The sequence below is a fragment of the Fundulus heteroclitus genome, unplaced genomic scaffold (genome assembly GCF_011125445.2).
Source record: "Fundulus heteroclitus isolate FHET01 unplaced genomic scaffold, MU-UCD_Fhet_4.1 scaffold_56, whole genome shotgun sequence".
NCBI classification, from domain to species: Eukaryota; Metazoa; Chordata; class Actinopteri; order Cyprinodontiformes; family Fundulidae; genus Fundulus; species Fundulus heteroclitus.
Window position 1 is genome coordinate 1162963 of NW_023396989.1, and position 25766 is coordinate 1188728.

Below are 25766 nucleotides of genomic sequence, written 5' to 3' on the forward strand. Positions count from 1 at the left end.
ATGAACAAACGAGTGAGCAAGCTAATTTTTCAATATAAGCAGAATAAACTCTAAACCTTTTAACTTTGTTCAAGCAAAGGAGAAATTGTGAGCACAGCATTGACTGGGTATCTTAAAGTAAGCAGAGGCACAAATAAGAACCAAATAATTAGGATGCCTGTAAAATCTGCCACTCCGGCAGACATCAATAAAGCACCACAAAGATTAAGTACTTAAATGGATAAAACTGCAAGATTAGAATAATGCCTTATTCTACTAAATAACATGACTGCTTTGCTTCACAGGTGATAGAATTCAACTACAAGGTTTCATGAACATGACATGGAGAGGTTGGCGTTCAGGAAACGCACCTAGAACACTCTCTTGGACTCTTAACAAAAAGAACATTTGAAAATGGGGATTCAACAATATGCAACTTGGGGTTAATGGGTTTGAAAGAGGGACACTTAACAGGAGATAAGCTGAAAGCCTGAGCTTACGACGAGAGACATTTCACAGACAGGGGGTGTGGGACACCAGGAATGGCTGCTGTGGTTTGAAAATGTCAGAGATTTGTCGCATGTGGTGGAGTGTTTCGATGGCCAAGGCGATTGGAACCAGGTTGGACCAAGGAGACGACGTCGTGTTCCCACAGGGATTACCTGTAACCTAACGCTGACTGTGAACATTTTTTGGGTTTGGGTTTGCTGGGGTTGCCAAATGGAGCATCGGAGATGACTTTCTCTATCCTGACCAGGTTCACACTTAAACACAAAGAACAAAATTATAGAGGCCTAAACAAATACGGACACAGAGACGTGTTCAAACAAAGAATTCCTAAAATCCACAGATTAAAATGCAGATACTAAGGCTAAACAAAGAATTAAATGAGTGGCAATACTTAATGCTGATCATTTACCAACTGTCATGGTTGAGTTTTGGTTTGGCTTTGTTTTTCTGTTACTTTCATTTTTTCATCTCTTTTGGGTTAGGTTTGACTTTATTTATTGTTAGTTTTCAGTCATCAGTTATTTTCTGTCAATTTTCACTTCACCTCCTCAGCAGTCAGTCACACCTGATAATCATTTACCAGCCAATTAGCCAGACCCTTGTTCCACCTGTGAAGTGTTCTATTTAAACCTCCCTCTGCCTTCAGTTCAGCACTGGGCCGTCATCATTCCACACCTCTCCATGCCAGTCCCCGTTTTGCCCTGGAAGCTTTGTTTTGCTCCTGTTGTTAAGGTTAGTCCTGTCAGTCACTCTAAAGACTGTTTGTTCACTGTTTGTTCCTGGAGAGGTTCTGCTCTGTGTCCTGGTGTCTCCAGAGAACTGCTAACTGGACTAGCCATCCTGGAAAGGCTCTGCTCTGTGCCCTGGTGTCTCTCAAGTTCTGCTAACCTGACTAGCCGCACTGGAGAAGCTCAGCTCTGTGCCCTGGTGTCTCTCAAGTTCTGCTAACCTGACTAGCCGCCCTGGTGAAGCTCAGCTCTGTGCCCTGGTGTCTCCAATGAACGGCTAACCTGAGTGCTATGAGGCCTGCTAGCCGAGCAGCACCTTGCAAGTGTGGACTCTCTGTCTCCGGGCCGTCAGCTCCTGCCATCACCTTCACTCCGTTTCTGTGCAACCTGCCCCTCTGGCCTCATCTAACCTTCATTCATCAACTTTGTAATAAAGACTCTCAGACTTTTAGTCCCGTGTGTGTGTCCTGAGTTCATCGATAAACAAATCGTGACAGTACGGCCCAGTCAAAAGGTGAACTCAGGCGCCATGCGGGGCTTACCTGCAGGAGTTGACGACCCGGACATCCTCGCTTATTTGGAGATGTGCGAACGCCAGATGAGGGAGAGGTATGCCAAGATGGCTTCTGCCCGGGACCCTGCGCCACCCGTTCGGACTGACTCCACTCCCCTGGTGGTCCAAGTGGGTGTGGTAATGGCTACTTCAGAGCCCGGGAAAGGAAGTCGCTCAGCCTCTCGTCGTCTCGGTCATCATCTCCATGACTCACAGCTGGCTCCTCGAGTAAAGCACATTGTTCCTCCTAGCAGAGCCCCACGCATTAAGGAGAGCCAGCTGTGGGAGTTCTTCTACGGAGACCGAGACGACCTTCTGCCCTGCTGGTCAGCTGCTACTCCCGAGACAGCCCCGGATTCTTCATCTGGTTCCTTCCGACGACGACGGCGGAATCACCGGCGCGGAGGGTCCGTCAAGGAGGCGCTTCTGCCTTCAACCCTACTGCCCGCCGAAGCCTGTTGCTCGGCGCCGCTGCCCGCCGAAGCCTGTTGCCCGGCGCCGCTGCCCGCCGAAGCCTGTTGTCCGGCGCCGCTGCCCGCCGAGGTCTGTTGCCCGGCGCCGCTGCCCGCCAAAGCCTGTTGCCCGTCACAGCCCGAAGTAGCCGAAGAGTTGGTTCTGTCTCCACCCGAAAGCTCCGCTCTGCTTGCCGCCGAAATCTCCGTGCCGCCGAAGACAGACCCGTCGGCCGCCGAGGGAGTTGTTTCGCCTCAAGCCGAGGCCTGCGAGGGAGTTGTTTCGCCTCAAGCCGAGGCCTCCGCGGGAGTTGTTTCGCCTCAAGCCGAGGCCTCCGGGGGAGTTGTTCCGCCTCAAGCCGAGGCCTCCGAGGGAGTTGTTTCGCCTCAAGCCGAGGCCTCCGAGGGAGTTGTTTCGCCTCAAGCCGAGGCCTCCGAGGGAGTTGCCTTGCCTCAGCCCGAGGCCTCCGAGGGAGCTGCCTTGCCTCAGCCCGAGGCCTCCGAGGGAGCTGCCTTGCCTCAGCCCGAGGCCTCCGAGGGAGCTGCCTTGCCTCAGCCCGAGGCCTCCGAGGGAGCTGCCTTGCCTCAGCCCGAGGCCTCCGAGGGAGCTGCCTTGCCTCAGCCCGAGGCCTCCGAGGGAGCTGCCTTGCCTCAGCCCGAGGCCTCCGAGGGAGCTGCCCTGCCTCTGTCCAAGTCCCGCGAGGAGGTCCAGGGGGACCTGCCCATGAATCGTGAGGGGGTCCGGGAGGATCCGCCTCTGGCCTCGTTTTCCGCCGAGACCTGTAGCTTGGTGCCGCCTCTGACTTCTCTGTTTGGCCGGAGCCGCAGACTGCGGAATTCGAGCCGCTCGACTCTGCCTCGTCGGGGCCGTCCACCACGGCGCCCGCCTCTGACTTCTCTGTTTGGCCGGAGCCGCAGACTGCGGACTTCGAGCCGCTCGACGCTGCCTCGTCGGGGCCGTCCACCACGGCGCCCGTCTCTGACTTCTCTGTTTGGCCGGAGCCGCAGACTGCGGACTTCGAGCCGCTCGACGCTGCCTCGTCGGGGCCGTCCACCACGGCGCCCGTCTCTGACTTATCTGTTCGGCCGGAGCCGCCGACCGCCGTCTCCAGGTCGCTTGACTTTGCCTCGTCGGGGCCGCCCTCCTCGAGGGTTTAGTCGGGCGATGCTGCTCCGCCGCCTGCCTCGTCCAGGACGACCTCCACGAAGACTTTTTCCTTTCTTGCTTAGTAGCCGTCTTGCCTGAGCCCTTTAGGCCAGTGCCTTTGTTATTTGTTGGGCTCGATTTCAGTTTTTGATTTATTTAGAATTATTTAGGGGTTCTTGTTTCCTTAGAATTCTTAGTCTCTGTTTTGCTCTTGTTTGTCCTGCTCCGTTAGTATTCTAGATTTTGCTTTAGTTTCCAAGCTTTGCTTTATTTCCTCTTTTATAGCCTTAGTCTCTGGTTTTCTCGTTAGTTTACTTATTCGTGTTCTAGTTTTCTTGTTTTGCCTTTATTTTTAGTTTAGCTTAGTTTTATAATTTTGCTTAAGTATTGTTTTTACCTTAGTTTTTCAGCTTCAGTTTTGTGTTACTTTAGCTATCTTGTTTTACATTAGTTTACCAGTTCGGGTCCTAGTATCTGTTTTGTTATTTTCTGGTATCGTTTTAGTTTTCTGCTTAGTGTTTTGTTTTGAATCAAGGGTTAGCTTTAGTTTTTCTTTTGTGGTACTATCCCTGTTCTAGTCTTGCCTTTATTTTCTTATTCTTAGTTTAAATTCTTTATTTTGTCCTGCGCTTTCCCAGCGCTCTTTAGGTCCCAGCGCTTCTTAGTTTTGTTTTGGCCCCCTAGCTCTTAGTTCCCCGGCGTGTTAGGACGCTCTCTGTTCACGGTTCCCCGGCGTGTTAGGACGCTCTCTATTCTCGGTTCCCCGGCGTGTTAGGACGCCCTCTATTCTCGGTTTCCTGGCGTGTTAGGACGCCCTCTGACCCCTGTAGATTTCGTGTTTTTCTGGCGTGTTAGAACGCCCTTTGTCTCCTGGCGTATTAGGATGCCCTTTGTTCCTGGTTCCCTGGTGTTTAGATTTCTAGCGTTTAGATTTAGTGTTCCCGACGTGCTTAGACGCGCTCTGTTCTCGGTTCCCCGGCGTGTAAGTACGCCCTCCGTTCTTGTTCCTAGGCGTTTTAGATGTTCCTGCTTCCCTCATATCCCGACGTTCTCTTCCCCAGCCCCGGCGTTTTCCTCACGCCCCGGCAGGTTTCCCTTTGGCGCTAAGTACGCCCGTTCCTTCCCTTTGGCGTTAAGTACGCCCGTTCCTTCCCTTTGGCGTTAAGTACGCCCGTTCCTTCCCTTTGGCGTTAAGTACGCCCGTTCCTTCCCTTTGGCGCTGTCGTGCGCTCGTTCCTCCCCTCTGGCGTTGTCGTACGCCCGTTCTTCCCTCTGGCGTTGTCGTACGCCCGTTCTTCCCTCTGGCGTTGTCGTACGCCCGTTCTTCCCTCTGGCGTTGTCGTACGCCTGTTCTTCCCTCTGGCGTTGTCGTACGCCTGTTCTTCCCTCTGGCGTTGTCGTACGCCTGTTCTTCCCTCTGGCGTTGTCGTACGCCTGTCATGCCCGTTTTTGCCTGGTGGCGATGTTCGCCTGTCAACGTCGGTTAGACGCCTTTTGTTTTGCCTACCAGCATCTGTTAGACATCCTTTTTAGTTCGCCCTAGTGGGTAGTTTTGGTTTGATTTTAGCCCTCCATCCTACCTTCCCTCCACCCACCCAGGTTAGATCAGCTTGGTTATGACTCTTGCCCGCCATCCTGCCTTCCCTCCACCCACCCTGGTTCGGTCACTTTGTAGTTTGTTTTGTTTGATTTTAGGCCGTCCGGAGTCCGGCCTTGAGGGGGGGGTAATGTCATGGTTGAGTTTTGGTTTGGCTTTGTTTTTCTGTTACTTTCATTTTTTCATCTCTTTTGGGTTAGGTTTGACTTTATTTATTGTTAGTTTTCAGTCATCAGTTATTTTCTGTCAATTTTCACTTCACCTCCTCAGCAGTCAGTCACACCTGATAATCATTTACCAGCCAATTAGCCAGACCCTTGTTCCACCTGTGAAGTGTTCTATTTAAACCTCCCTCTGCCTTCAGTTCAGCACTGGGCCGTCATCATTCCACACCTCTCCATGCCAGTCCCCGTTTTGCCCTGGAAGCTTTGTTTTGCTCCTGTTGTTAAGGTTAGTCCTGTCAGTCACTCTAAAGACTGTTTGTTCACTGTTTGTTCCTGGAGAGGTTCTGCTCTGTGTCCTGGTGTCTCCAGAGAACTGCTAACTGGACTAGCCATCCTGGAAAGGCTCTGCTCTGTGCCCTGGTGTCTCTCAAGTTCTGCTAACCTGACTAGCCGCACTGGAGAAGCTCAGCTCTGTGCCCTGGTGTCTCTCAAGTTCTGCTAACCTGACTAGCCGCCCTGGTGAAGCTCAGCTCTGTGCCCTGGTGTCTCCAATGAACGGCTAACCTGAGTGCTATGAGGCCTGCTAGCCGAGCAGCACCTTGCAAGTGTGGACTCTCTGTCTCCGGGCCGTCAGCTCCTGCCATCACCTTCACTCCGTTTCTGTGCAACCTGCCCCTCTGGCCTCATCTAACCTTCATTCATCAACTTTGTAATAAAGACTCTCAGACTTTTAGTCCCGTGTGTGTGTCCTGAGTTCATCGATAAACAAATCGTGACACCAACAGGTGGTCAATACTTTAGAGGGTGTGAAGGAACTACACAATTTCTTAATAGCCAAACTAGACAATGGTTGATGAAACAAAAAGCAGATTCTAGAATGGGAATTTTTATTCTGCTGGGACAAGACACGGTGCAAACATAAAATAAGGATTTATAGATCACTGGGTGATATGCATTAACATGAAGTTAACAAAACACAGATCCAAACCTTGGAAAAACTGTAGAAGAAACAACAGTAGTAATAATGGATAAATGACAATGAAAGAAACTCACTTGTAGTAAGGTCTGCTTAAAGTTTTTCAAGGGTAAACTAAACACATGAGAACCGAGAACAAGATACTTGTTAAAGGGTTGGTTTACTTGGGGATAAAATTATGCTTGGATGTATTATCAATTAAACTAATGTTGAATGACTGAAAAAGGTTTAAAGACTCATAAGAAACACTACCTAGAGCAGTATGGAGCTTCTTACATGATCAGGGGGAGATGTTTTTGAAGAGAAACAATGAGTTACTGCTCACAGCATACTAAAGTTTAAAGGTTTGTTTCAAACAAGATTCAAACAGGGGGGAATAAAATACAACCAGGGTTGTTTACAAAAGCCATCTGTTAAAACAAGCAGAAGTGATTTAAAAATCAAGAATTAATGGGGTTAGAATTGCTCTTATCTTTAGGTGGAGGGCGCATTCAACTAGGAGTCCTTTGGTTTGATGCACGTCAAGCTGAAACTGATTCACAGAACTACTTCCTGCCTCCGCCCTGGGCTACACCCACTTCCTGAATAGCAACCAATCATGACTCTATGTGCACTAAGGGCATGCACACACTTCCTTTTTTCTCAGCTGAGCTTTTCAAAATAAGACAAGAAGTACATAGGGCTGCTTCTGGTTAATATCACAACATTATTCTGCAAATATACATAGTGGAGCTTTCTTTTACAAACTTAAGGGTTTTTCTGTTGGTCTTTTTAGAAAGATTTGAGGTGTTTTTAAAGCTGGTTCAGTAAGACGTTTCTGAAAGGTTTTAATACAATTCCTTGTGTGCTAAATAAGTTGAGATTAACCTTGACACAGTAGCCATGGAACATATTATGATAAATTTCTGTTGCAGAGATTTTTCAACATTGTAAGGTGAGACACACATAGGAAAGAATTGTACAGAAATGCTGCTGCAGATAAAGTTGAACTTTCAGATTTCTCCTTTAATATAAGAGTAATGCAAGATCTAATGATTACAGTAAAGGAGGTTAAGCTAAGAGCACAATAATTGTGAACGGAAATATCTGGATGTGAAAGTGTTTGAAGAGGGTAAATGACACAAGATTGGGAGTCTTGATAAGAACACTAATTACACCTTGTTTCTGTTCTTCAACAGTAAACAAGGCCTGGTGTCTGCCAACCATCTTCACAGAGCATTTTACTGGGGATAAAATGCTTATTGCCTGAAAAAGGACATAACACTCATTACCATCCAACTAAATAGTTTTTGTCCATGCTGAGGAACAAGAAAAGGACTTAAGAAGTTTGGGAGTAACATGCCAGAGAACTATGATTTTATAAAAAAAAAAATTGCAACAAAGGAGCAGTTGCCTGAGAACTCTGAGCTGACCACTTATGCGCAAATAGATTCATGTCTGCCACGCGCTCAGACTGGCCTGACGGCTTTTTACATGCGTTATTGACGTACAGACTCTTTTTATATCACAAAACCGATTTTTCTCCTTGTTTTCTCCTTTCTCTTTTCCACTGACTTCCATGTTTGATTTTATGTGTTTTGACGTTCATACTGTGATGTTGCCTTAAGTTGATCGCTATGGCTTTATGATTAAGAATGGAAACTCTCTGTTACAGACACACACACCTAGACCTACAGTTCTTGCGATCTTTTTGCTTTGTTCTATAGAGAACCAGGATCTGATGGGTATCACAGGTCCATAAATTACTCTGTAAGGCTAATTTTTAGATTTAATTCAGGGTGTCTTCTCGCTCAGATTGGCCCAGAGTGGGAGTGCCCTAGACTGGGCTCCATCAGTTTTTTACCATTTCTTAGAGAGATGTTTTTTTCTGCTGAAGACTCAGCCTGCCCTGTGATGCCCCCTACTGGTACTCTTGGATTTGTAAGGTTTGAAAGTGATGGATGTTTGTTCATGGGAATGGAGAGTGGAGGACCAAGTAGGAGGTTTCTTGGGGTGGAGGTAGAGTAGATGGATTTCACCTTGATTACTGAACAGTCTTAGCTTACCTAGTCTAAAGTAAACTTAAAATAATGTGCGCATAGGAACCTAAAACAGGCCTAGCTCAAATAGTTGAACCCTACATTGTAGATAAAATGCTTGGACTGTGGTCTTGACTAAAAAAATGCTGAATTATGAAGTATTCATGCTGATTGATGTTTCACTGAAGTTTGTCCGGCCCATTTCTTGTGGAACTGTTTTCGTTGTGATGTGCCTTTGGGGCACAACAACAGGGGGGAAGGGGGGGGGGGCTAACGGACAACTGGACTGTTTTTACAAAGTGCCTTTCGGGCACACAAGCAGAGATTGTGTGACCCCAGAGACTGAGCCGCACTATCGACTGCCATGGAGATCATTGATGGATGGACTCTAGAAGCCGGAAGCTGACATGCTTGGATTGCTTGGACTGGACGGAATGACCAACTGTTCTGGGAGAGGGACAGACTGAGAGCTTTCGTTCCACTGGTTGATCATCTTTGGTAATGTGCCATTTTGGCACATCATCAGGGGGATATCAACGTGGTCAAGTGGAACGAGCTGTTTATCCCAGAACTGCATGGCACACTTAGATGGCACCGACCCAAAAAGATTGGCACCCCGGAGGTGAAACAGTTTCTCTGTTGATGTCACAGTTTGGATGTGTACAGCCCTTGCATGGGTGTGTACCTAGATACCTATATAATGTTTGTGTGATGAGCAATCGGGGCTTCCTGCCGATCAGGCGCCCATCAGCGCTGGTGTGACTGTAACTGTTTCTCTGTCTTTATGTAGATAAAATATAACTAAAAGTATACTTGTCTATTTTATGCGTCCGACATTCAAGGTAATAAATAAGCGAGGGTCGCCTGACTGGGTAAAATGAGCTGGGTCCACCGAGGGTGCTTCACCGTAGACGGAGTACGGTGATAATAACAGCCTTGAATTTTGAAATTGTACAAATCCTATGTGTTGTCTCAAAACTCTTGATGCAAGCTTGTCATGTTAAAGTGTAAGTTAGCTTTAGAATGAAGCTGTAACTATATTTCTAGTTTATTTTTAGAGCATCAGTGTTAAAGGAAATAGGGCGCCTTGCATCCATAGCTCTTGTACACGGTTGATGATTAAAACACTCCAGCTCAATGTAAACCTCTCTTTTACACCCGTTATTATGACAGCATTGAACTTTACAAATGCTCCTGGTCTTCCTCAAAATCATAATGACGAGTGATTTGGCATGAAATAGCTGCATGAATTGTTCTTCAACCAGCTAAACAGTGACAGGAAATGACCGACCTGATGTCTCGCACAAAAAACGTCAACTTGCTGTCTCTGTATTTCTGTTGAAAATAAGGTGGATAGGGCCATTCGCTTCAGAGTTTTCTTAAGACCCAACAGCCAGTTTACTTGTGGACATGGGGATGTTCAAGACATTAATTCACATTGTTTGCTTTTCATTATATTACTGCCTCGTTTTTCTGGTACATAGACATCTAGACATGCTCTCAGCCCCTAAGCGACAGACGCTCTTACCAACATTCTGCCCAATGTTTTGTATTTAATTCTGAGTGTTTGTTTTCAATATATTCTCCACATTAACATACAGTAACAGGTTACGCATAATTATCATAAACGTCAGTAAGTGTTTTGGATATTGAGGAATTTGTAACTTTTTCTATGAAAACACTTTCTGTCCTATAGATTGTATTAAATCATAACCTTTCTGTTTTGATCAGGATGTGCTCACCTTCATTTTCTTTTCTCTTCATTAAAGTCTCTTTCAGAGAAAAGGAAGGGGGAGTTGTTTAATTCTTCACAGTTGTTCCTGTTTTCATGGAGAGACTGATGAGAAACACCTACTTCTACAGAAATGAGTCAAAAGTCTCTAGACCTATACAGGCTGTCATTCAACTTTATAAAGAAACATGTAAAACCTGTTCTTTTCCCAAGAAACTAAGGCATTTATCTATTTCCTTTTAGGTAGAGCATTGCAAATCATCTCCTCTGGCTCTGACATGGAGAGCTCAGAAGAGTTTGGGGTAATTCAAATTTTTGTCTTGGTACAAAAATATCTTATCAACAAGGATAGAGTGTTAAAAATAAAAGCAACGATGGATTAACTCTTATTCATTATCAATGATTAATATTCCATTCAGGGAGACATTATTGCACCGACATCCAAATGTTGGGATTGGGTAGAAATGTTTAGATGACAAAACTGGGTTCAGTTGTGCATGAGTATGAGAACAACTCTGCTCCACTTTTAAATGATTGATAGATCTCTGATGTCTTTAAAAATATTAGTATGTGGCTCAAAAACTTTACCAGGAAGAACATATGTTTACTTAACAATGGGGAAAGACCTGAGCAATTGTCTGTTTTGGAGTTCTGGCAAGGATTTTCGTAATGACTTCCTCAACTTGAGTGCACTTTTTGATGAAAGCAAACCCATATTTTCAATGTGAAACAATGAAAACTGTACAACCTGCCACTTTTGTGTTCCTCAGATAACAAAAAAATGCAATAACTGAGTGATTACCAAAAGCATTTGATTGTAATATGCTGGTGAAGATTCTCAGTCATCCAGGTCATGGTCATTCCAAAAAAAGGTAAAAAACAAAGCAACTGGACTTGTTTTCCATAGTTGACGATGTTTCGCTTCCTCTCCAGGAAGCTTTCTCAGTTCAAAAAGTCTGGAGTAATGTGGAGTACCAAGCTTTATATTACTGCCAAACAAAGGCCTTGTAATGGCTTAGATAACATGCAGATTCAACAGAAACAGGACCACCCCTTAGTAATGGGCGGTCGTTAAAGCCATTAAGCCAGCAGATTGGACGGAAACTGGTCCACTCCTCTGTAACAAGGAGTCGTCAGGGTCGTTATTGGCTTGGCTTAAAGGAACAATATTTTGATCACCCGAATGAGGGTGAGAACTGAGGTGATGGTTGGCCGGAATTAATCCTATAGCTGTGTTGTAAGTTTTTGAGAGTTGAAACCTAAGGCCTCCTCCTCTGTTAAAAGTTGGTTTTTCTTTAAAAAAAAACTCAAGAGGATTTTCTCCAAACAAAAAATCCCAGTACATTTCAAACCAAACAGGACCCTCAGACAGAGGCTGGTGCATCCCAAGGACAAAACCCCCAAACCTAAGATGAGTGGAGTGGTGTATGCAGTGAGGAATGTTCTGATCTTTTTATTGGAGAAACCAAACAACCTCTCCACAGACGCATGGCTCAACACAGGAGAGCTACCTCCTCAGGACAAGACAAAGGACACTCTTTTGAGGACCAAAATGTTCACATTTTGGACAAAGAAGACAGATGGTTTGAAAGGGGCGTGAAGGAAGCAATCTACGTTAAGAGAGAAAAACCAACTAAATACTAAATATTAAACAAAAACCTCCAGTGCCTCCAAATCCGAGACCATGGTCCTGAACCGGAAAAGGGTAGAGTGCTCCTCCGGGTTGGGGAGGATGTGCTGCCCCTAGTGGATGAGTTCAAGTATCTTGGGGTCTTGTTCACGAATGAGGGGAAGATGGAGCGGGAGATAGACAGGCGGATTGGTGCAGCGTCTGCTGTGAAGCGGGCGCTGTACCGATCCGTTGTGGTGAAGAGAGAGCTGAGCCAAAAGCTCTCGATTTACCGGTCGATCTACGTTCCTACCATCATCTATGGTCACGAGCTTTGGGTCGTGACCGAAAGAACGAGATCCCGGATACAAGCGGCTGAAATTAGTTTTCTCTGTAGTGTGTCTGGGCTCTCCCTTAGAGATAGGGTGAGGAGCTCAGTCATCCAGGGAGGACTCAGAGTAGAGCCGCTGCTCCTCCACGTCCAGAGGAGCCAGTTGAGGTGGCTCGGGCATCTGGTCAGGATGCCTCCTGGACGCCTCCCTGGTGAGGTGTTCAGGGCACGTCCCACCAGGAGGAGGCCCAGGGGAAGACCCAGGACACGCTGGAGGGACTATGTCTCTCTGCTGGGAACGCCTTGGGATTCCTCCTGAGGAGCTGGCCCAAGTGGCCGGGGAGAGGGACGTCTGGGCCTCCCTACTGAAGCTGCTACCCCAGCAACCCGACCCCGGATAAGAGGAAGACAACGGACGGACGGACGGACTAAACAAAAACATGGGTGTGACAGGGACCCCCCAGTTTCACCCACTGTGGCCAAGATAGCGGCTTCCAGTGGGATCGAAAATGTATTCAAAATGTTTTAAAGTCAGCGACCTCCTACTTAGGATTAAAGGGGAGAAGTTGGCTTCTGATTTGGGTATGTGGTGATCTGCTTCTGAGTTGTAACATTGTCAATGGTGGTATTAATATAATCCAGTACAGAGGAGGCGTAACAGTCAATGTCTGTGTGAGAGCCACTGGTGGCTTGAGAAGCAAACATCCTCCAGTCTGTGTGTAGAAACCTTTCCTGAAGTGATGAATCTGCTCCTGCAGGCCACACCTTGATGGTCTTCACTGATGGCTTTGCACGATTGATGAGAGATGCATATTTGGGGGTGTGGAACAAAGAAAGGTGATCTGACTGACCCAGGTGGGGGAGGGGTGTCGCAATGTAAGCTCCAGCCACAGTTGTGTAAACGTGGTCTTAAGTTTTGTTTCTTCTGGTGTGGAGGAAACATGCTGGTGAAATTTCGGTAGCACTGACTTTACATTTTTATGATTTTCTTTCATAGCAGACTTAGCATCAGCATCCGGGGGAATTTAGGCTGCAGTGATAATAGTGGAAATGAACTCCCGTGGCAGATAGAACGGTCTGCATTTAACCATGAGAAACTCGAGGTTAGCTGAACAATGTCTCCCAACAATAGCAGAGTTTGTGCACCAAGCTTTGTTAATGTAAATGCACAGTCCCACACCTCTGGTCTTACTGGAGCCATCTGATGTTCTGTCCGGCCGGAATGTATGACGTCCCGCTAGCTCAATAGCATTGTCCAGTATTCCGCTGTTTAACCATGTTTCCGTGAAGATTAGGACATTACAGTTCAAAAGTCACTGGATTCTATCCCTGACGCTTCCTCGTGCTCCAGTTTTACTCCAACGCTCCCTTGGTGTTACCAAGCCGGGCAGAGGATGCAGAGATTGGGAAATATCTGATTGTCCTTGGCAGCCAGGTAATGGGAGTACAAACCAGAACATGAGAAAACCTCTGGACGGTGACCCTTTACACTGTTTATCTGTAGTGTCCAAAGGTCTGTCAACTAGTAAGATTAATCTGTCTGTTTTTGTGCTTTGAGCTGAACTGTTCCCAGAAATGAGGACCATGTCTGGCAAAATCTGGAAGCACATGGACACTATGAGTTTGCAATACACACCACCCTGCCAACACACCCATGAGGGGCCCATGCGGGTTGGATGTGGGCTGGTGAGTTTTGTCAGTGGGTTCCATGGTGGCCCCTTGTGGGCAAGCCCACATGGGCGGAGGGTGGGTTTCACATGGGCCCCACATGGGCAACCCAGTTTTCACCCACACTGGACCTTAGGCTGATTATGGGTCCTTATGTCCTACACTGTATAGCCTTTATTATTACAGGCTATTTAATTTTGGAGGGGGTCATTTTGTGTTATTTTTGTAATATGTATTATTTTTGTGAATGCTGCTTGTGAAGACTTTGATGCAGTCAACTGCGAGTTGCCTCTATGCACTATATAAATAAAAATGCCATGTCATTGTTGAAGGTTTTTTATTATTTCAAAAGCATAATATGTATTTTACAGATGCATAATACACACAATATGATACAGATTATGAATGTTTTATACAAGACAAAAAAATGGAAGAGAAAAAAAAATGGTCCCATAACAAATTTTCTTCGGCTAAGCGAGAAGTGGATCTAGTGGGAGAAGGAGGGAGAAGGACGGACCTGTCTGGCATGTCTATTGTCTCCCCTGTCCCTTGATCCGATCAGCTATTTTGACACTGCCCTCTCCACATCCTTCCTGGTTATCTGGCTGGTTAGGCTGTTCTTCTTCTTTAAAGCTCCTGCAAGAAACATGTTACGGTCACTTCACATGTGCCAACAACACTCTCAGCAAGGATTGTAAAGTCAATCATGTTGAAGTGATATTCACCATAAACTGATCACTTTAATATCCCAATTACATTAAATTAAGCTTTCTAGCATGACTGAAATGGCATTTCAGTAATAACCATAGCCAATAAATTAGTGTAAATTTATCTTGACAAAAGTTACTATATTACAGTTATTAATTATCCATTATGCACTTACCAAATATAACTTCAAACAGCTTTAAAGACCGGAATTCCCGCTTGCCATTCCGGCCCACAAAATTATACAGCCTTGACAGGTCATGGTCCATGATGAAGACCATCATCCGTCTTGTGGCCTCATCCACAGTGCTCCCTCCAATGTCTGCCACTGCTGTGATCTAAGGGAGAACAGAGTCAGTACAAAGTTAAATAATTTTTTTAATTTATTTTTTGCACCTTCTAATGGCTCGCTTTTATTGACAGTAGACTGACAGGAAAGGGGTGGAGAAAGGGGAGAGACATGTGGCAAAGGACCGGTGGTAAACTTGACAAAAAGAAAAACTTGGGATCTAGATTATTTTTATTGTTGATTAATCTACTGGTATGCATTACTGTATAATTGTTGATTATTTGAACAATTAATAGACTGGTTGCTATAATCATGAAATGTTAAAACATTTTGAAATATGTTGATACTTCTCAAATCCCTTGTTCTGTCCACAGAAAGAGATACTCAGTTTATGGCCATGAATGAACCGAAATGAAGAAGACCGAAATATTCTTATTTAGGAAGCTGAAATAATAGAATTAGGGATTTTTTGCTTTACCAAAGCTATAACAGCCAATTAATTGAATTATTGATTACTGTTCAACTTATTGACGATTTGTTGCAGCTCAAATCAGATTTACTGCCACGCCCCCAAAAAAACTGAATGAAATTTCACTAGCCTAGACTTTACATACATACATACCAGGTCAGACATGAAGCTTGGGTCAGACAGTTTCTCCTCCATTTCTTCGACTTCTCTAACTGTCTTTAGGGGGAAACCATCTGGGATAAAAGAAAGGGTGTTGCCACCGTTGCCACGCTGCGCTTGTAGCATCCTTCTAGTGGCTCGATTGTCTTCTTTAAGTTCCTCAAGAAGTTCGAGGATGCGTAAAAGGATGTCCCTCGTTGGCAGGGATTCGGGTGATGACATGGCTGACCTAAGGAAGAATAAAAGCAAAAAAGTGTCATTGTAGACCAGTTGGATAGAGGCAAAGGAGATGTCAGCACAGACACCTGAATCAGACAATTAAACAGGCCAAATGAAAAGTACACATTCTAATCAGTTTCTCTCGCTCGCATCACTGTGTCAGGATGGGATGTGAGGATGGATGGAGGCAAAGGGGGTGTCGGGGCAGACCTGATGGGGGCTGGAGGTGTAGACCAGAGGGTGGATGGAGGCAGAGGAGGTGTAGGTCTGTGGGTGGATGACAGCGATGGAGGCGTCGGGACGGACCTGAGGGAGGATGGAGGTGTCAGCACAGAGCTGAGAGAGCATGGAGGCAGACGAGGTGTCAGTACATACCCGAGGGTGGATGGAGGTAGTGGAGGTGTAGGGCTGTCATCCTCTTCCTCGCTGGACAACACCACTTTCCTAGACCTGTAAAATATAACACAATCAGTTATATGCACAGTTGTGCATATAATCATATAATGTAGACATCAGTGTTTCCATAGACTGTCGGTGTGTGTGGTGCTGGGAGACGACACTAACATGCATGCATAATCCAAACAGCCTTATTTCTTTCTGCGCTTTCCCCTTCCCATGTTCTCCGCAGAATCAGACTGTCGGGACATTTGTGTTCTGCTCAAACTCAACTAATTTTATACGAGCTACCTCGTATGTTGCTGTCCGAGAGACACAAAAGAAAGAATTACAATTACTTTTATTTTGGAGAACAAATTGTAACCAAATCAATGTGAGCTCTTCTTGTCGGATCATACCATACATTAATTAAGAAAGATGGTTACACTACCTGCTTTCCTCTTGACAGTCAACGTGTAGGTTGTCCAGTCAAAGTGTGGGTCATGTTGCTCTGTGACCGCCTTTGCAATGTTAACTCTTGCTGGTGGCCAGTAGCATTCATCCTCCTCAGGCCCGACAAACCATTTGGTCGGAATCACTACCAATCCTCCACCATTATCAAAATCAACAATTGCAAAAGGCAATATGCTAAAAAAAAATAAAAAATACACATCAATAGAAATTCATACATGCATAACAAAAAAATAAATAAAATAGGTAGCACGCTAGTGCAGGAGTGGCAATGCCACATATCCAGTCTTGTGTAGTAACAGAACCATTGTTGTTTTTAAGTCCTCCACAGGTAGTAGCTGCAAGTGTTCAGATAAACTGAAGACAAAAAGAATTCCAACAAGTGAGGAGTCCACTGGATAGGTGAAAAACGGTTGGGCGTTTTCAAAGGAATTACACAGTACTTTCACGGTTCCGGAATGTGACAATATGTTTAGCACAATAACAACATTTCCCCCAACAGAAAAACAGTTGTTGCCACGAGAAGAGGAGATCAGCGTCTGTCCATCATTGTAAGATCTATACTGTTCCCAAGTACCAACTGAATTAATCATTGGTCCAGAAAAGTGTAGCCGTTTCAGTGGGGTAAACACTGGTGTGGACTTTTTGCTTGTCACTTTCTGCTTCTCATGGATGCGCCTGACGAGTTGGTGGACTGGGTTTTGTGGTCGACGGACAAGTTTTTTCAGTTTACCTAAGAATGTCTCAAAGGGAAAAGCTGAAACACCATCCAAGGGGCTAAAATGTCATGCATCCTGAGCTAGGTGGATCAATGAATGGATGTTATAGCTGACAAATTCAGGGCCATAAATTGAAGCAAAATCTGTTACAAAGAGCTTCAAAAGCTCCTCTGCATAGTCGCAATTGTCAGGAGAACATAACCGAGGACCAAGAAGAATTCTCATAGAAACAAATAGAAGTAAAAAGTTTCTGTATATTCTACTAGGTATATTATTGAGGAGGACAATGGGCCCAGTGTACAGCAAAAATTGACGAAGCTCCGTAGCTTTCCATGTGCTGAATTCAAACAAGGATCGTGGTTTCCTTGCGAAATTGCTTGGTAAATATTGCCTAAGAGAAACCAGATTAGCTGACATGACAACGAAAGATTTCCCAGATTGCCTGCATTTTAGCGGCCCCTTCAACCAAAGAAATATGAGCCTACGCATTGCCCCCAAGCACACAAGGTGCATGTAATCCAACACAAAACTGGTAACTAAACCTATACCTAGACAATTTAAGGGGGACACTGACAGTTGATGCTCTTGATAGGCCTGCCTGCTAAATTGCTCATCTGTCCTGAGCTCTGCTGATACCTCAGGAAAAAAACACCCTTCCATCCTTGTGCTGGCCTTTTTGAGTACACCTCTCACATCCATAGTAGCCTGTATGGCCTTTGGAGCATTTAAGAAAGGCGCGAGCAGGTGCATCACAAATAAAAGCATCGGGTACTGCTATCATGAAATGTGCACCACCGTAAACAATACCCCTCTGAGAAATAGTTTTCAAATCTTCTATGAACTCTTGTAAATATTCCTGCACATTTGTGGGTTTGGATGCACCAGAGTACACTCCAATTACAAACACACCACACTCTGGAATTTCCTTAATTCTACCCAGAATAGGCCACAGACTCACACTAGAGCTGTGGAATAAGGGTATTCCATCGATATTAACCCGAAGTGTGAGTGTATCAGTCGCTTTAAAATGCTCTAAAGATTTTAGCTCAGATATGAGAGCATGTTCAAGCCCAAAGTTATAGTAGGATCCCCCAGCCAAAGTTGTGACTTTGCAGGAAGTGTCAGTGGACATAACAGTTCTGGCATCCATTGGGACATCAAGGCCCTTTCTGCTCAAGATTTTCAAAAGTGCAGACAGCACTGTTTGTGAAATGTTGAATTCTGTGGCCCACTCTGCAAGCCCATATGAAACATCGTCGTCATCTACCATGTCGGCATATTCATCTCCATGGAAATCACAGTCACTATCTGGCATATCATATGAATCCCAATTTTCATTAATATGATCAAATGATGGAATGTTACAGTCATAAAAAACATCAGTGGAATTTCCGTCTTCATGACTAATTGATAAATTCTCATCACAAGCATCGTAGAAAGTGTCGATGGAATCGATGTTCTCAGAATTAACTGCCAACAAACCAGCCGACTCCTTTTTGAGGGTAAACAAATGTTCCTCTGCAGAATTATCTGCCAACAAAGCCATAGACTTATTTTCAAGCTCAAGCAAATGTTGCTCTGCTTTTGCCTTTATTCTCCTCCATTTTGTTCTTTCTGAAGACATTATTTCTAAAAAAAGAAACTTCAACTACGTTAAACACAGCAGATGAACTCCAACCAACAACTGCAAATGATTTGGTTAGAAAAAAATTTCTGGGGTTAATCACAGATCTAAGTCCATGTTAAGCGAAGCTAGATTTGTTTTGAGTAGGCCTATATCGCATCACAGAGGTGACTACATCAATGTGTGCATTATAAGGCGGAGGGATTTCAGCTGGTTATATACACTGCATCGTCACTTATTTGAGAGCCAAAATGCGACTTCATTTTCAGAAACAAAGTGAATGAACAGCAACCCCGCATATAGAAAAAAAAATTAAGTCGCATGAAATAATCAGACTTGGAAACAGTGAGCGCGCTCACTGGCCCGCGTCGAGGGGAAAGAAAAAAAAGTCCAGAGAGCGCAGCGAGGGAAAAAAAAAAACATTAACGCGCGTTAAAAATGGTCGGCGTTGTGGTCTACTCGGCCCTTTTTAACTTTCGGTCAAATACCGACTGCCAAAAAAGACAAAAACAAAAAAAAAGAAATACACTAAACAGCACAAACAACTAAGGTCTAATACTGCAAATCCAGCTCTGATTCCCTTAAGACGATAGAATGTGCCGCAGAGCCGAAGCTCCGAGCCGACGGCGGTAGCAGCTGGCTCGGCCTAGTGACCACGTTGCGATCGTGGTCACAGTTAACTGTGGCTTTTTTTGTTGCTGCTGATACAAACCCCTAGAATTCTCTAAAGTATACCTGCAACAGACACTTTAAACCTAGCTCCTGCACTAGTTACTTCCAGAAAAACAGTATTTATTAGATGTAGAGGCATTCTTACCTGTATGTCGTCCGAAAGATACCGTCCGTTGCAAGGATAAAAAAAAAACGTCCTTCCAATGACGCCGGAACACGGTTAAATAGGCTATGTGCACAAAATGGCGCCTGGTAACTTCCGGCTAAGCGTGGTCAGATAGCAAGACTATCGATGATACTGGACGATCCAAGGTTTAGTTATGTTACAGACCATTTTCGTATTTGTTTAATTAGCTTGGGTGATCGTAAAAGATACTAATTTAGTTGTGAAATTATTAAAATATCAACATTATAAACGTTCCCCTGTCTCGTGTTCACTGCCCCCTAGTGACTGAATTGAGAATTATGGTAATTTATATCCCCTTCTAAAGTTTGTTAATAGAGGCCATGAAATACTAAATTCTTAGCATCCTTTGTTTGCAAGACATCTTAGAAAAACATGTTTTTTTAAAAAAAAAAAGCTCTTAAAAGCTACTAAATCCACAGCGTGATGATGTTAGAACAGATTAACTAGATAAAAAGTGTACAACATCATTACGCTATACATATAATAATAAAATAACAAAGCACATATAGTATTTGGTTTGACATTAGTGTATCAATATGAAAGTAGAATTCACCTGTGTGAAAACAAAAAAGGAAGAAACATTAAAAACCACATGGGCCCCACCTGGACGTGTTTGCTGGGCAGTGGATACACACAGATCCTTATTGTAACGCACACACATCTGTGGGCTATAAAAAGGCATGTCCATTGTATGTAATCAGAACTTTTGCTCACACCATTTGTTTGTGTGATTATGATTAAAGTTCTCCATTTGCAATCAGAGAAGCCTTTTCGTCCCACGAGTCTTCGTTCTATTTTAAGGTTCAGTAGTTAAATTTTTGAAGAAATGAGAAATTCTCTTCCCGAGGCGGCGTAGGGCCCGCAGCGCGAGCTGGCCACTTGCGCCGGGCCACAGAGGCGCAGAGAAGGACAGAGTGTGAGTATGTTTTTTATACTTCTCTCTCTCTCTCTTTCTCTGCTTGTTAATGATAAAACTGCCGCCTGTGAGGTTTGATTTGGGAAGAGTGTTTTGTTTGTTTGACAAGTGGGAGAGGTGGCTCCTCTGTTTGGCTTCAGTCATAATTTCCCACGTGTGGAAAGGGTGTTCTTAAACATGCAAAAAGATGCGGAATGGTATGGAATTCCAACACAATTGACGACAGGAATTGTGTTGGAAATGATTTGTTTACTCCCAGCTGCTTGAATCGGTCTCCCCGTTAAAGCGCTAATGTGACGTTGGATATTGAACAGATCTGACCTTTGTGGTCTAGCTGAAGTTTGTCTAACATATATAACTTTTTAGAATCAAAAAATCATTGTGAGAGGTTGATTGTGAGAGGCATTGTGAGAGGCTGGTCGGAGTCTTTTAGGGCTGTTTGAGGGTTGGATCCTATCCTGTAGTGGCTTGACCGGTGCCAAAACTTTCGGCAGTAGGGTCTTTGAGCCCGCCTGCTAGTTTGCCTGTCAGTGAGACAGGGAGCCATCTGATGGGGGAGCGCTGGCCGCTTGCGCTCTGAGAAGGATGCAAGTACCAGGTTCGATCCCAACTGCCTGCACTGTGGGTCCCTGAGCAAGATCCCCAACCCCCGACTGCTCCCCGGGCGCCACACATGGCAGCCCACTGCTCTCCAACGGGGATGGGTTAAAATCAGAAAACAAATTTTGTTGTAATGTATGTTTCAATGTATGTTTCATTGACAATAAAGATGATATTACTATTACTATATTACTATATTAAACAAGGAGCAGGCACCCTGGGTTATTTTTAGACTTGCAGTAAGCTTCGCCAAGAAATACTCACACAGTTCTCCCTCGCCCAAAGGAATCTTACACACAAACAGTTCTCCCCCTCCCTCCCTCCCTTTGCTTTAGCTGAGAGTGAGAACAGAGCCTGTCCTCCTGAGCGCAGCCCCACCGAAAGGGAAACACATGAACTTAGGAAAGGAAGTCTGCGTGAAAAGTTAACCCCGTGGTACATCTTAATTTGGTTTTCTTAATTTTGGTTTAACTAAACTAATACAGAGCAAAATGGCAAACATTCCTATCGTTATTATTGGGTTAAATTACCCTGAATATGCTTCAGAAATTCAGAAAATCTCTAAAAAGTGGAATAGAAGGACACAGGTTTACTCGCCCTGGCCTGAAACAGGCAGTTTTGATGCATCTCTTTGTGAGCCAATGGAAACCAGAATCATGGATTACAAGGCAAAGAATAACACTAAACACACTTGCAAGTCAGTGTTACGAACGCCAGAGTGTCGCCTCACCAAAATGTACTTGGAAAACAACAAAATAATGCCACCCCAGTAAACGTATAATCGGCTATGCATAAGTCAGGATCTCCAGCTGCTTCAGTTGCAACACACTAGAGTAATGCAGGCCCAATAAACTCAGATTCCCCTTTAAACGCATAGAATTTGGCAGCTAAGCATTGCAGTACAACAAAGAAAACATCCATGTGCCCGAGAGGTTACAAATATAATAGATTGTTATGCCGAACACACTACAAGGCCAAAGATCGACAGGTTCTGGATACATTTAAATAAACAAGAAGGATTAGACTTACAAAGAGAAATTAATCGAACCGTGATTGAAGGTTTAGAACATGAGATAGAGGAGCATGCCACAAAATATAATTTTTTAGATGGAAATGCCTGTGACCTCCCAGCAGCGGATCTAGACACAGAAGGTGCAGATAATGGCAGGAGATCTGATTATAAATTGAGAGACAGACTAAACATACAACCACCTGATAAGTACACAGATAACAAGCAGTTACCTATTCTTGTTAAGGGGAATGTTGCTCATTGTGTTCCATGGACATCTCAAGACTTGGTCGACTTGGTTGGCAGATTAATCCACGACGGTGCCAGCAAGTGGATAAAGGTGTTTGAAGAAGAAACTGTCAAGAAAATGTTAGCAATCGGGGATATAAAAGCTGTTTTTTCACAGTGCCTGGGAACACCTGCTATGAAAAACATCTTAAAGGAACGTATTGCGTGGATGCTCCCACAGTGGGCAGATGGAATCGGATTCAATTTATTTCGCACAGCCCTGTGGGGAGTGCTGCGAAAAGAATTCCCAACGAAAACTGATCGGAAGGCATTAAAAGGAGATCCTCTTGATGCCACAGAAAACCCAGCCACTTACATCGCAAAGCAGATGAAGAGATGGAAACAGGAAACAGATGAGGAAGGTGATAAAAGCCCTGTGCTTACAACTCTGTTCCGAAACTCCATCATTGAAGCAATGCCAGCTCCAATGTGAAGCAGGCTCGAGGATTTGGTGGCTCTGACATCAATACCTCATAGAGAGTTCCGTGATTATGTGATACATGCAGTGGAGAAGTACAGAAGAGAAGAAATAAAGATTGCAGAACAGGATTTTGCTAGCGCGGAGCCGCATAGAGTAACTTCACGTAGCGAACCTAAAGCAGTAGCACCCGAGCAGCCTGGTAACCAGGCTGGCTGGGTGACAGTTCGTAGGAAGCATAGCTCTAGATTACAGACCCCAGATCACCACCAACCCATCTGCGTTTCTAATAAATTTTCCCCTCTGAGCGACAGTCTCGCCGAGGAGCCGACCTTAATTATTGGCAGCTCCATAATGAGAAATGTGGCACTAAAGAAACCAGGGACCATAGTTAAATGCCTACCAGGGGCCAGAACAGGCGACATAGAATCCTACCTAAAACTACTGGCTAAGGATAAGCGTAAATACCGCAAAATTGTTATTCACGCTGGCGGTAATGACACCCGGTCACGCCGATCAGAGATCACCAAAGTTGGTGTTGCTTCGGTTTGTGAGTTTGCTAAAACTATGTCGGACTCTGTAATTTTCTCTGGTCCCCTGCCTGATCTGACCAGTGATGACATGTTTAGCCGCATGTCATCATTCAACCGCTGGTTGTCTAGGTGGTGTCCAGAAAACGACGTGGGCTACATTGATAACTGGAGAACTTTCTGGGGAAAACCTGGTCTGATCCGGAGAGACGGCATCCATCCTACTTTTGAGGGTGCAGCTCTTCTTTCTAGGAATCTGGCCGGATTTATTAGTTCTCCTAAATGCTGACAACCCAGGGTCCAGACCAGGAAGCAGAGCCGTAGTTTAACACACCTCTCTGCAGCTTCTGTACTGTTACCCATCCATTATCCTATTGAGACGGTGTCTTTCCCACGGCCAAAACTTAACAGATCAAAAACTGATCTAAAAGGAACAAATCATAAAAATCTAATACAAATCCATACGGATCACTTTGAGCCAAAAAATAAAAGAATTAAATGTGGTCTATTAAATATAAGGTCTCTCCCTCCGAAGACTTTGTTAGTTAATGAATTGATTTCTGATAATCAGATTGATTTGTTTTGTCTCACAGAAACCTGGCTACAAGAGGACTACGTTAGTATAAATGAGTCAACCCCCTCCAGTTATTCAAATTTCCACATTCCCAGATCTGTGGGAAGAGGAGGAGGAGTGGCAACTATTTTTCAGTCTGATTTATTAATTAGTCCCAGGCCAACTAATAATTACAGTTCTTTTGAACATTTAACCCTCAGTTTCCCTCATCCAAACTGCAAAGCAATAAAACCTCTTCTGTTTGTTGTTTTGTATCGTCCACCAGGCCCTTACACTCAGTTTTTGGATGAGTTGTCAGATTTCTTATCTGATTTGGTGTTAAATACTGATAAGGTTATTATAGTGGGTGATTTTAACATCCATGTTGACACTGAATGTGATAACCTTAGTGTAGCCTTTAAAACTATCCTAGATTCAATTGGTTTTGCTCAAAATGTGCATGAACCGACGCACTCTCGGCTCCATACTTTAGACCTTGTGCTGACATATGGCATTGATTGTGAAGAATTAACAGTATTCTCTCACAACCCTGTCCTGTCTGATCATTTTTTAATAACATTTGAGTTTAATCTAACTGAGTTCTCCACCCCAAAAAGAGGGTTCCATTATAGTAGATTTTTATCGGATAATGCTGTATCAAAACTTAAAGAGTCTGTCCCCTTTTTAATATCCTCAGTATTGCAAAAATGCCCTGTAGATGGCAGCATTGCTGTTTCTTCCCATTCACAAATCGATACCTTTGCTAACAATCTGACTTCCTCATTGCGTTCTGCATTAGACAATGTAGCTCCCTTGAAAAAGAAGGTGATTATTCACAGGAAGCTGGCTCCCTGGTTTAATTCAGAGCTGCGTTCCTTGAAGCACAATGTTAGGAAATTGGAGAGAAAATGGCGCTCTACGCACCAAGAGGAATCCTACTTAATCTGGAGGGACAGACTATTGTTGTATAACAAGACCCTCCGCAGAGTTAGAGCAGCATATTTTTCATCATTAATTGAAGAGAATAAAAATAATCCTAGATTTCTCTTTAGTACAGTTGCCAAACTTACCCAGAGCCACAGCTCTGTTGATCCATCCATTCCCTTAGCTCTTAGTAGTAATGATTTTATGGGATTCTTCATAAATAAAATTGATGCCATTAAAAATAAAATAATTGGCATCCTCCCAAACATGATTACCTCGTCCTCAGTAAGTGAGGCAGCATTGGAGGAATCTTTAGAATCTGCGCAGTGTTTGAACTGTTTAGAAGCAGTAGAGCTTTCTGAGCTATCTAAAATTTTAGCTTCATCTAAACCTTCTACCTGTATGTTAGACCCAATCCCAACCAAGTTGTTTAAGGACATATTCCCTTTGATCAGTGGCACTATTTTAGACATGATTAATCTATCCTTAGTAAATGGATATGTACCACAGGTTTTGAAAGTAGCTGTTATTAAACCTTTACTTAAGAAACCTTCTCTTGATCAAGATGAGTTAGTAAATTACAGACCTATATCTAATCTTCTTTTCTTATCTAAAATTCTTGAGAAAGTAGTTGCTAATCAACTTTGTGAACATTTACAAAGCAATGACCTACTTGAGGAGTTTCAGTCAGGCTTCAGAGCTCATCATAGCACTGTAACAGCTCTGGTGAAGGTCACTAATGATATTCTCATGGCCTCAGATAATGGACTTGTGTCTATACTTGTCCTGTTAGATCTCAGTGCTGCGTTTGATACAGTTCATCACAATATTCTCCTACAAAGACTTGAACATACTGTAGGGATTAAGGGGAAAGCATTAGGCTGGTTTAAATCTTATCTGTCAGACAGATTCCAATTTGTTCATGTTAATAATAAATCTTCCTCAAACTCTAGGGTCACCTGTGGAGTACCACAGGGTTCAGTCCTTGGACCAATTCTCTTTACTATATATATGCTTCCGATAGGCAAAATTATCAGACAGCATGGGATTAATTTCCACTGTTATGCTGATGATACTCAGCTATATTTATCCATAAATCCTGATGAATCCGATCAATTACTTCGACTGCAGTCATGTCTTGATGACATCAAAAGCTGGATGACTTTAAATTTCCT

The 25766-nt window shown here is 44.1% G+C and overlaps 1 protein-coding gene and 1 long non-coding RNA gene across 2 annotated transcripts in view; both read right to left on the reverse strand.

Annotated features, from left to right (window-relative positions):
- Nucleotides 1-25766, reverse strand: part of LOC105922418 (M1-specific T cell receptor alpha chain-like) — a 571536-nt gene that overhangs the window by 88789 nt on the left and 456981 nt on the right. The gene's annotated exons all lie outside the window — the stretch shown is intronic.
- Nucleotides 14088-15622, reverse strand: LOC118561118. The gene is made up of 3 exons (XR_004929776.1): nt 15081-15622; nt 14348-14500; nt 14088-14100 (listed from the first exon to the last, which is right to left on the reverse strand). It is a non-coding gene; the product is annotated as an uncharacterized LOC118561118 (long non-coding RNA).